This window comes from Dipodomys ordii, unplaced genomic scaffold, assembly GCF_000151885.1.
Source record: "Dipodomys ordii isolate 6190 unplaced genomic scaffold, Dord_2.0 Scaffold3, whole genome shotgun sequence".
Classification (NCBI taxonomy): Eukaryota; Metazoa; Chordata; class Mammalia; order Rodentia; family Heteromyidae; genus Dipodomys; species Dipodomys ordii.
The window spans coordinates 21898614-21910512 of NW_012267219.1; positions in this window are offsets into that span (position 1 = coordinate 21898614).

An 11899-nucleotide genomic window follows, 5' to 3' on the forward strand; every position below is an offset into this window, starting at 1 on the left:
TGACATCAACTTGTCTTACTGTTTCTGCTTGTCTCAGACATATGCTAGTTATTGCAAATAAGGGAAACCATGGCACCTATGTTTCTTTGGGCCTGGCTTACTTCACTTAATATAATTTTTTCCAAGTCTTTCCATTTCCTAACAAATGGGGCAATGCCATTCTTTCTGATGGAGGCATAGAATTCCATTGTGTATGTATACCACATTTTCTTGATCCATTCATCAACTGAGGGACATCTGGGTTGGTTCCAATGCTCCACCTTCCTATCCATAAAAGAAATGCAAATCAAAACAACATTGAGATACTACCTCACCCCAGTTAGAATGGCTATAATCAAGAACTCTAATAACAACAGATGCTGGAGGGGATGTGGACAGAAGGGAACCTTACTGCATTGTTGGTGGGAGTGCAAACCTGTTCAACCACTTTGGAAAGCAGTCTGGAGGTTCCTCAAAAGATTCCACATAGAGCTCTCCTATGACCCAGCAATCCCACTTTTGGGCATTTACCCAAATGATCACAAACAAGACCATACTAAAGCTACCAGCACAACTATGTTAATTGCAGCATTATTTACCATAGCTAAGATATGGAAATTCAGGTTTTCTGTAGGACTGTTAATTAAACATGAATAGAAATAAATTTTAAGTGTCAACTCTTCCCAAAAGTTTCTTAGTTTTTCTTTCTCTTTTGAATACTTGCATAAAAGGTACATAGCAGTTTACAGTCACTATAAGAAAATACCTGAGATAATTACCTTATTGAGAAAAGGGTTCAATGTACTGGCCTGTGCCTATAATCTCAGCACTAAAGGGCTGAGGCCAAAGATTAATGAATTCCAGGCCATCTAGGCTACACAGCAAAAAAAAAAAAAAAAAAAAAAAAAACCCAAAACGAAAACCAATAACTAAAAATAGAAAAGATAATTATTAACTTTGTCTTTTGAAAGTTCTAGTTCATAGCTGGCTCTGTTTGGGACTATGAAGAGGCAGTATATGGCAAAATGGCTCACGTAAGGAGCCAAGGTTTAAAGGAGAGGAGAAAGTGTCAGACTCATCATCTCATCGTGGGGGGGGGGGAATGACCTGTGCAGGGGTGTGTGTCTCTCATCATGCCCTATATCCTGTAGATCTCATTATCTGCAACAGTAGCATCTGAAAACTAAGCCTTTCGTGAGTGGGCTTTGGTGTGACATTCAATACCAATCTATAGCATCATTTATGTAATCTTTGAGAGAAAAAAAACAAAGACAAAACACTTCTGGAACTCATTCTTCTTGCTTTCCATGATTTCCTACTAATGAGAATAAACTCTGGAGTTCATCTTCAAATCTGAATTTTCTCTCAAGAGGAATTCTGTTTACCATGGGTGTTTCTATGGGGGAAGACAGTGCACTGTTCATTGACTTAGTTTTCTCATCTTTTAAGTGGTGGTAATAAAAATAATTAAATGCTTTGGGATTATTCTATGCATTGAATGTGGTAATTATGAGTAAAACTCCTAGGTTACCTATGGTAACAGAGTGACATTTCAAAGTTAACCCTTTTATCTTCCTTTTAGTTGTTATTACCTCTAACTAGTATCATGATTCAGTGCTACTGCATTCTGGAACCTTGTAATTTTAATTGTGGATTATTGAGCTGTAGGCTTCTCAAATTCTCCTGTTGGTACTTATTTTCCTTAACTTTGCTCTGCCATTTGAGTGATCTTATAGATATGAAAAAATTTACCTTATCATCTGTTCATAATGTTCAAATGTTCTTCAGTCAGATTAATATTAATAAGGAGAAGGATAATGGTTTCTGGTCTTTGTATCCACAGTGCTTGGCTTAGAGCTAATGTTAAAATAATGAATGCATAGTAGTCCAGAACTAAGAGTACAATGATCAAAATGCCATGGTCATTCGAACTTGTAGAGAGAATGTGGAGAGAATGTGGAACAGACTAAAACATCTATAGTGTTATTCAATTTGTATTTGTTGATAAAACCTTCATTTCCAGGGGCTAGATATAATTTCTATAATAAAGTCTGTGAGGTGTGAAGCGGTTCCCTCATTTGGAATAATCTAACAGATAGAACTGCAGGAAGTCTCTGGACTCAACTGATTTCAACACTTGTCTGTCTAAATACACCTTCCTTCCCCCACTTTTTGGTTCCTCTCTGACCATTCCACGAAGCTAATTGGAAACCATCTTCCAATGTTTTCTTAGAGAATTAGGAATCAATGATAGTTTGCCTCTAATCCTGCTAGAGAGTCCAATAACTTTAGTGATAGCTGAGATTAGCCTTGGGAGACAAATATTTGATACCTTCTTCTGCAGAGTACCCAGGACAACACAGCAGGAAGTCTCATTAGCTGAGGCACTAGCTAAAACCTCCAATCCACATTGTGTTCTTTTTAGTTGCCATCTAATTGGCTGTTAATCTATGGAAAAAACAAAAAGTGGTAAAAATTTGCAACCTATGGCTACCTATTTTGAAAGCACTAGGTTAAGAATAATAATTCTTCTGACTTTTTGTTGGAATATGCTCTAATTCTGTCAAAAAGTTTACTAATTTACTTGGTATCCACATTGATTCCTGATGATTCCACAAAAAATGGTCTAATTAATAGTCACAACTTCACTTTTAATTTTGAGAAGATCAAAAACAATAGTGCAATAATTCAGAAAGTTGAATAATGAGTTTCACTGGGCTTGGAAATTAGAGCTTTCTAAAACAAAAAATACATATTTTCTTTCTTGGCAACTAATCTGAGGTGAAAAAAGTTCATTTTTGCTGAATGTGAATGTCAGGATCATTTACTTTAAAATGAATAAATATTTATGCAAAATTACCCTAATAGTTTATTGAATCTTGACTTGAGTCTAAAAAATTACCCAGTCTGTTCTTTACTCCAATAGGAAGTAATCATTACATCTTATGGAACCATTTAAAGTTTTGCTATTCCGTTTCTTTACTAGGAATTTAAGTTTGTTTCTGTTTGGGACTTTGCTAAATTTTGTATTTCTAAATTGAGGAACTATCTATGGTTTATCTTTCTATTATCTTTCCACAATGCTTTTAACATATTGGTTTTGCTAAAAGTACCTGAAGTTTCAATTTGGGTATTAAATTTATTATTCATGTGTGTTTAATTCGTACAGAAACTATAAGATAAGCATTGTAATTCATATCTTATGAATGAAAGAGAGATTCAGCGAGTTTAAAGTTATTCTCATCCAATTTCACCTGGGTTGGAAAAGTAGAATATGTTTACTAAGGTGATTATTACTACAGAGAAGAATTTAAAAAGTAGTTTATTTTCCAAGACAAATGTTGGTGAGGTAATACTAAGCTGAAAATTTTGTGTAGCCACATATTTAGTGAAGGATTATATCATTTAGGTACCTTGATGTAGAGGACATCTATTGATAAATCTTGTTCATCAGCTGGGAATAACCCAAGTCTATTTTTAAGAACTATCTTTATGAAACTTTATGAATGCAAATTTGAACCTGATAAGTCAAAGAGAAAAGAAGAGCTATATAGTTTGTAACTACTGTATTTTCATAATTTACTTAAGAAATACTTGTCATATTTAGATGATTCTTAAGGAGAAAATCTTCAAACTTAAAAAAAGAAAGCACTTTCAAATTAGTCTCCATGTGTTGAGAACTGAAGTACTTGTGTTTATACAAACATCAATGGATTGATTTTTGCTCTTTTTGGGACTGAAACTAAAAGCTGGGTGAAAATGAATTTCCTCTTAAAGATTTACAATTGTTTCATTTTCTTTTCATGGGAATAGAAATGCTGAAGACTGTTTTCCCTTTAAGAAAATTGTGTTTGTGTTTCAGAGCCAAACCAAACTGAAGCCATCTGGAAACTTGCCATGCTTCACCTTTTACTCTGAAACTCACTGGGTGGAGGCGACCCACAGCTCTTACAGTTTCGCCACTTAAGTTGACCTCAACACTTGGAATAAATGCCATTTTTTTTTTGCCCATGTGATTTTATCTGTCTTTATTAAATTTGTTCTCCCTAGTTCTATCTCTTCGCCTGACAATACTCTAAATCCTTAACCAAGGATTGTTTTCTATTCACCTCAATTTATATCACACATATTCATTGTTACCCTGGAATTTAACAGAGAAGTGACCTGTAAGACTTAGAAGATTTTTAGCTTCCAAGTCTAATAAAAAAATTGGAAACATTCTATTTTCAAATTCCTTTGGCAGTGACTTATACTATTCTGTACATTATTGTAAAACAGTCTTCTTATACCTTTCCCTCTTTGTGCTTACTCTTGTCTTAGATATCCAGAAGATGGTGATTACGAGGAGGGTGTAATTCTTTCATTGGGAAGGTCTAGCTGCATAGAAAAGGTGGACAAGAGAGTAGTCAAACAAGTAAACTAGTTCAAAATTCAGTGGGCCAGTAAATTATTAAGGAATTAACTACATATTGAGAAAGAAGTGACTGGAGAATCCATATTTTGATTTTAAAAAAAGTAAGAAAATGTTGTAAGGAAGTAAAAGGTGATGAGGCAGCAGTGTAGAAAGCTTGACTCAATCTGAAGTCATTGTCATCAGTAAGAACTTACAATATATAATTATACCATACAACACTCCTCACTGTGCACTTTTTGTTAATTTGAAATATCATTTCTTTACTTGTTCATCTATGTTAGATTTCCTTGTATATTTTATGCTAGTACCAGGGCTAGAAATAAAGGCTGCATTTTCTTTCTTGGCTTTATCATCTCAAGGCTGGTAGTCTATCACTTAAGCTACATCTCTGGTTCTGGCTTCTTGCTGATTAATTGGAGAGTCTCATGGACTTCATTATTTCTATTTTGACATCTCTATCAAATGTTTCTCTCACTAGCTTTTAGGAATTCTCTAGATGGCTCCCAAGTTCTTTAGTTTGTTTAAGAGACTCTTCTGTCCCTATTGTCTTGCTCCTCTAGGAGTATATGTTGAGCTTCACATTTTAGGGATTAACATGCCATTTCACACTTACAAACTTACTTTTTGAGCCACTGAATTTCACAGATGCATTATCTAAAGCAAAAGGCTATGTAATGGAAACTTATCTGTAGGTAATTTGTTTGAGGACTTGTTTGGGGATTGTGGTCTGCTGTCAGATGTCACTATACATTTTTACATATATGACTCATAAGTAATAAAGATTGATTTCTATGGGCATTCTCTTTTCTTTAAAAAGTAATCACAACTGAAGGACAAATTATAACCAATAATTTTACTTTTAAGTATCCTCATGTTGCATCTGAAAAAAATCACAGAATGTGCAAATTCAAAAGCAATGTATAAAGAAACCAACACAACAAAAAGCCAAACTATATTCAAACTATATTCAAACAGACTGACAAATTCACAAAACTCAGTTAAATTCTAGACATAAATAAATAGTAAATAAATATCCAGACATTAGTACCTTTATCACAACATATTAAGTAATCTGACCATAATGTAGTAAAATGGATAGCTTTAAAGCAACCCATATGAGCCAGGCATTCACACAGAAAAGATAGAAATTAATACTGAATAGGCAACAAAATATTAGTAACAGGTCAATTAAAAAGATAAGTAAAATATGACCAAAATAGTTAACCAAAGATAAAGCTTATTTACAAATGTTAAACTATGAATCATAAATTTAAATACAGTACATTTGAAAATTATTATTACTGTTATCCTTCTGCTCTCAGAAACATTCATTCCCTTTGAGATTTAAACAAAGGAGTGAAATGTCAAATTTATCTTTCAAAAGACTCATTTAATTTATAATACTCTTTTTGAGCTGAAACTATATAGGATTGGAGGCTGGGAGATCATTTTAGATATTTGGACTATTGAATGAATCATGAAGCTGTGATTTTTAACTCTGGTAGTGTCATTGGCTCTGGAGAGGATAAAAAGGCCAATGAATCAGATAAAGTCCATCATAAAGTTGAGACTGGGTATGTACAGGGTAAAATCCATACATAAACTAGAACTTCCTCATGGCTAATAGTATTTTAGAGATCTTAAAGTTAATCATTGGAAGTGATTCTGATAATCCTAATCTTGTCACTTAAATTCGCATACAATCCTAATAGTAAAAACAAACAAACAAGCACCTTGGAAGTGAGATACTTTCTGACACCTCCCAGGCCTCTTGAGATTTAGTCAGCAGCCAAGATACTGTTTCTAGTTGCCTGCAGTCAAATCTTAGCCAGTTCTAGCCTTACTCCATCTACACTCTCCTTTCTCATTATATCCTCTAAACTCACTTCAGGAACTTCCTAACTTCATCCATCATCCTGCTTCCAGATAAAGTATCATTAAAGTGTAGCCACAATGGTGTGATTCACATTTTCTTTTTGTGAGTGTGTGTCGGTCATGGGCTTTGAACTCTGGGCTTGGGCGCTGTCCCTGTGCTTTTCAGCTCAAGGCGAGCGTTCTACCACTTGAGCCACAGCGCCACTTCTGGTTTTCGAGTGGTTTATTGGAGATAAGAGTCTCACAGACTTTCCTGCCAGGGCTGGCTTTGAACCAAGATCCTCAGATCTCAGCCTCCTGAGTAGTTAGGATTACAGGCGTGAACCATCGGCGCCTGGCAATGATTCACATTTTTAACACTCTTTCTTTGACTCTGTCTGGCCTACTAGAGTACATCCCTCCCTATCTTGATTTTGACATTGCAGAACCTATCTTTTGTGTGTAACATTTGTATGCTGGAGACAGTTCTTAATGCTTCCTGGGGTAAATGTTAAATCGTCAAGAATTCTGTGAGGCTGTTGTTAAACGTGGTCATGAAAACAACTGAAAACACATAAACACAATTACAAGTCTTTATTAAAAAGAAAGGTAATCACGTCTCAAATGTATTATATTAAATTATTTTGCCCATATGCCCCTGAGGGTATTTAAGATGTTGCACCTGTATGGTGGCATTACTCTGCAATAATATACAATTGTGTATCTTCTCCTTATTGCATTCAGTATGTGACCTTGTTAAATGAATATCATAGCTAAAGTATTTATAACAAGGAGAAGACATTAGATATGAGGAATTAAAATAAATTTTTTGTTGCTATTCTAGAGGTGAAATTGGTAAACCAAGGCTATGGACTGACTGCCTGTTTTTATATTGAGATTTATTCATATTCTATATTTATTATCTGTCTGCTTTTGGGTTGTAATGACAGATTAGAATTATTTTGAAAGATGTAGTTAGATCCCACAGATAAAATATTTCCTCCCTGGCCTTTAAAATTACAAGGGGAAACCAACCAAAGAATCATAGCACTGGCCTTTCAATGTTTAGTAAGATGTTATTTGTAAAATACTGGTGGAGGGCCACATCTGAACTATGAATTATAGTTTGTTGACATTTGGCCTTGACTTAAGAAAGTGATAGAAAAAATGTTAATAATGGAGATCAGGTTTAAAGACATGGCATGCAAGTAGCTCTCAAATATGAAGTAGTATTTGAAGTAGTATTATTTTAGTGTTCAAAAACTATTAGCTGGTTCTACAAGAAGTTTCTTTTAGCACTGTGGAAAGAATAAAAGCCCAACAGCACTTTTGATGTTTTACTTTTATCTTCCTCATTAATGCAGGCAAAAAGTATCCAGTGTATAGTGTATGAAAAATTCAAAGTAATCAGTGTAAAATTCAAAGTAATCAGTAAAAATTCAAAGTACAGTGTAATAAAAAAATCTCTCTGCATGAATCATTAAGCCTACTGAAAAATTATAATAAAAATATTATACATTTTATTATGTATTTATCAATGTTGTACATCCTAACCACAAAATAATTTACTATAAAACATATAAATTAACTTTATGCATGTATACACACACATATACCATGAATACTTTTTTGAAGAAATGTTTGTGAAGCAATTACCAGCAGACTATTGTATAAAACTCTATTTCTAACTTCTTCCCTATGCATACACACAAACAAATCATAGAGGAAAAATGTATTCTACCATGAATGCGCCTTTCTTTTTCCTGCTTTCCATTTCCAGGATTGGTTCTCCTTTCACTTACACAAAGAATGACTCTATACTCTAATTTTATTTTTCACTAGCTTATATATTCACATGGTACCTTTGTTAAAAGTACCATTACCTTCTGCAAGGACTTCTGTGTATTTTGTTGAACTGAGTTGAAGAAACAGGGTACAGATAACATCACTGGGATGGCTTTGTTCACATTTCTTCTTCCATATCCATTTCCTTTAGTATTACTCACTTTCTTCTAAAGTTTGACATTATAGCCTGTTCTCTATTTCTCTGAGTTCATCTATATTTCTCTTTTCATAATTCAAACTAGTCTTTAAAACCAGGTTCATTCTTCTTTGAAGCAGAAAATAGTCTGTGAAAATAAGAGTTTCTGTAGTATATTCCTTTTATCTCATATTTACCTAAATTTTATCTGCAAAAGAAAATCTTTGTACTTGTAGCTTGTAGGACACTATCCTCCCATTGTAGCCTCTCTCTGTAGAAATTGACTAGAGAGTTCCTCTTAAGAGCACTAGTCTCATTCATGGAGAACTCTGCCTTTGGGGCCTAATTATTGTCTTAAATCCCCAACTCTTCACACTATCATATTGAGAGCTCAGCTCTCAATAAATGAGTTTTGACTATACTCAGATATCCATTCTATAGCATGTTGACCTTACATATATGTGTGTATACATATGTATGTGATATTATATATGTATATAAGCTCCCTCTCCAAGGTAGCTCACAATAACTAGAATTTCTCCTTTCCAGTGTGGGCCATAGATATTCTAATTTCTCTCCATCACAGCTGATTGTAAAAAAAATTCTTTAGATCATCACTGTCTGATAACACATAGTAAGACTCATGATTCCAGAAAGATCTGAGCCGCATACCTTCAGGAAAGGAATACTGAAAAATCTAAACAGACAGACATTGTTGGAGCCTCTCCCTAGTCTATTAGTAGTTATGCCTACACAATGAATGCCCATGAAAACCCATATGGGAATGGTTCTGAGCTTCCACACAAAAACATGGAGGTTCCTAGAGGCTGGTGTACATTAAGAACATGATCCCTCCAAGCACTTCCAGTATACATTATCCTATGTATCTCTTTTTATATATCCTTTATAGTAACCCAATAAATGTGTTTCCTGTGTTCAGTGAGCTACTCAAGCAAATTAAGGAACCAGTGGATGGAGTTGTGGGAACCACAACTTATATCTGATTGGTTGGAAATCTAGGGAAAACAAATTAAAACTTGTGAATATTTACTGCTAGACTTAGAAACCATGCCCTTAACTTATGGGATGTAGCACTGATTGTAGGTACATTTTGTCATAATTGAATTGGAGAACAGTCAACTAGTGCATGCTGTAGAATTAATTTCTTCTTTTTTGATTGGGAAAAGTCGTAATTATTAGGGTCAGAACCTTTTTGGGTTGTTTATTCTAGTGTCAGAACAGGGGAAAAGTAGATTGTTGTTTTAAACAGAAACAACTGCCTATCTGAAAGTAGGTTTCTTGAAGGAAGGAATTATGTCTTTCTCATCATCATGAAGAACAGAGTAACTTCTGAAGTACACAGGACAGAGCCTTGCAGTCAGATGCTCAATATAATGTTTCTTCAATGAATGGAACTCTCATGTCTCTGTAATTCCCCACAGTGCTAAGTGGTGCTGAACACATTGTTGTCACTCAATAAATAGTTGTTGGTTGATTGATATGTTAGTGAAACATAAAAACTAAAAGTAGTTGGAAATTAGACTTATATTTTATTGAAAAGCAATAAAACTATCTTCGGTTTCTAAGTATTTTAATGCTTTCAACTGGTGTTTCATCTTTCCATCACAGCTAAATTTTTATGCAATGTCATGAGGCTGTTGTCTGCTCAAATTTATAAGCCCCTTAAAAATACTCAAGCCCCATAGCAATTCCAGGATCTAGGAAATCTGCAGTCATTTATGATTAATGATGCTCTTTTGTGAGACATTATTAAAAACAGAAGTCTATGACTTCACTGTTTCTGACAATAACTTTGAACACAAGGTCAGTCCTTCCATTTTAACATTTCTTTGTAAGATTAAAAGAAAGTAAAAACAATCACTTTGGGAGCTTCACCCAGATGTGACAAAATGGGAGACACAAGTTTTCAATCTGTTCCTTCCAATGAAATGTCACCTCATTGCATAGAATATTGATGATGAGCAAATGTTACTGAAGGGCAAATCTAGTCATCAGGAAAACATAGAGTTCAGAACTCTATCAGACATCGCATAGTCAATTCATAGAAGATGTTACCAAAAGACGTAGGAATAGTTTAAAAGCTGACTCATAACAAATGTAGGTTAATATGTGTATTTCCCTCCAGATGAATAATTGAAAAGAGAATTATCAAGCTTTAAAAAAAGAAAAGTATTCAAGGTTTTTTTTAAAAAAATGTAAGCAAACACTGGATATTTCCTGAAAAAAAAACACTGTATACTATAAAGACATTTTTATCCAATTACTTAAAAATGATAATCATGTGCTCCAGTACATTTTTTAAAAAGCAATAACAGTTTGCTTCTAAATGGAAATTTCAGGTTCATATAAACACATAATTCTTCCTCCATATGAGAAGATGGGAATCTATAAATATAGATCTATATGAGATTGATTGATATTATGCACATTTCTAAAAGAAAGGCATGTTTTGCCAAAAGTTTAATGCAAACATGTCAAGTCTACTTACTAGCAAAACTTTACAATCCACAGAAAATAAAAACAAATTTTAAAAAATGGTACAGCCTTTAAAATTTACCATTGAACCAAAATTCCACCTCTCCTACCTTCTTAAAATTATTTTCTTCTTTGTTAGGTAATTTGGTATGCACATCAGAAGTAGCTGCCCAAACGTACAACTTTTTCTGTGTTCTCTACACTCCAGTAGTTGCTTAGCCACAGCCTGACCTTAAACATGTATGAAATATTAAGTGGAAGGCCAGCAGTTGAGTTGTGGTTTCTCTCAGTTCAAAATTATTGCTCTGGAATCTGGCAAGGAAATTAAAACACAACTGTTTGATAGGAATTGTCACTTTCTAGTCCTTTAGTAAAACAACACTAAAAAGGATTTAGATGGAGCCAGCTTTCAGCCAATCCTTCTTCCTTGAAAAAGTGATGACTTGAGAATAGACAAGCCAAAGGGAAGAAATATCCCACACACATATATCCTTACTTTATGTCCAAAAGTTCTAGTTTAAAACTAAAGAAAAAAATCCACTTTCTTTTCATACTTAGAACTAGTAAATTGGCTGCTTGCTAGGGGCTCATGTCTGTAATCCTAGCTATTCAGGAGGTGGAGGTCTAAGGATCAAGGGTCCAAGCTAGCCTGGGCAGGAAAGCCCAAGAGACTCACATCTAATCCAAAGAACAGGAAGTGGTGAGTACAAGCTTTGAGCAAAAGAACTCAGGACAGCTCCCAGACCAAGAGTTCAAACCCAGTCACAGACACCAAATAAATAAATAAATAAACTGGCAAATTTGATGTATCAAATGATACACAGTTAAACAGTTCTGATCTGTATGAAGTTCTTCTATTTTCAGTTCTTACATATACTCAAACAAAATAATCAAACAAGATAAGATAGTAAATCAAGAATAATCGAGAAAGAGCACCCATTCATAATCTAACAGTTAAAAAGCTGTTTTTGTGTTTTTTTAATAAATGTTTTTATTGTGTAAATACTGTACAGAGAGGTTACAGTTACATGAGCAAGGTAATGAATACATTTCTTATGAAGCATTGTTGCCTTCTCCTTTGTTTCTCCCCTACCATCCCTTCCCTCCCACCTCCACAACTACACTCCATTCCCCCAACCCCGCCACCTAAATTGTAAAATTTGTTTTTCAACATA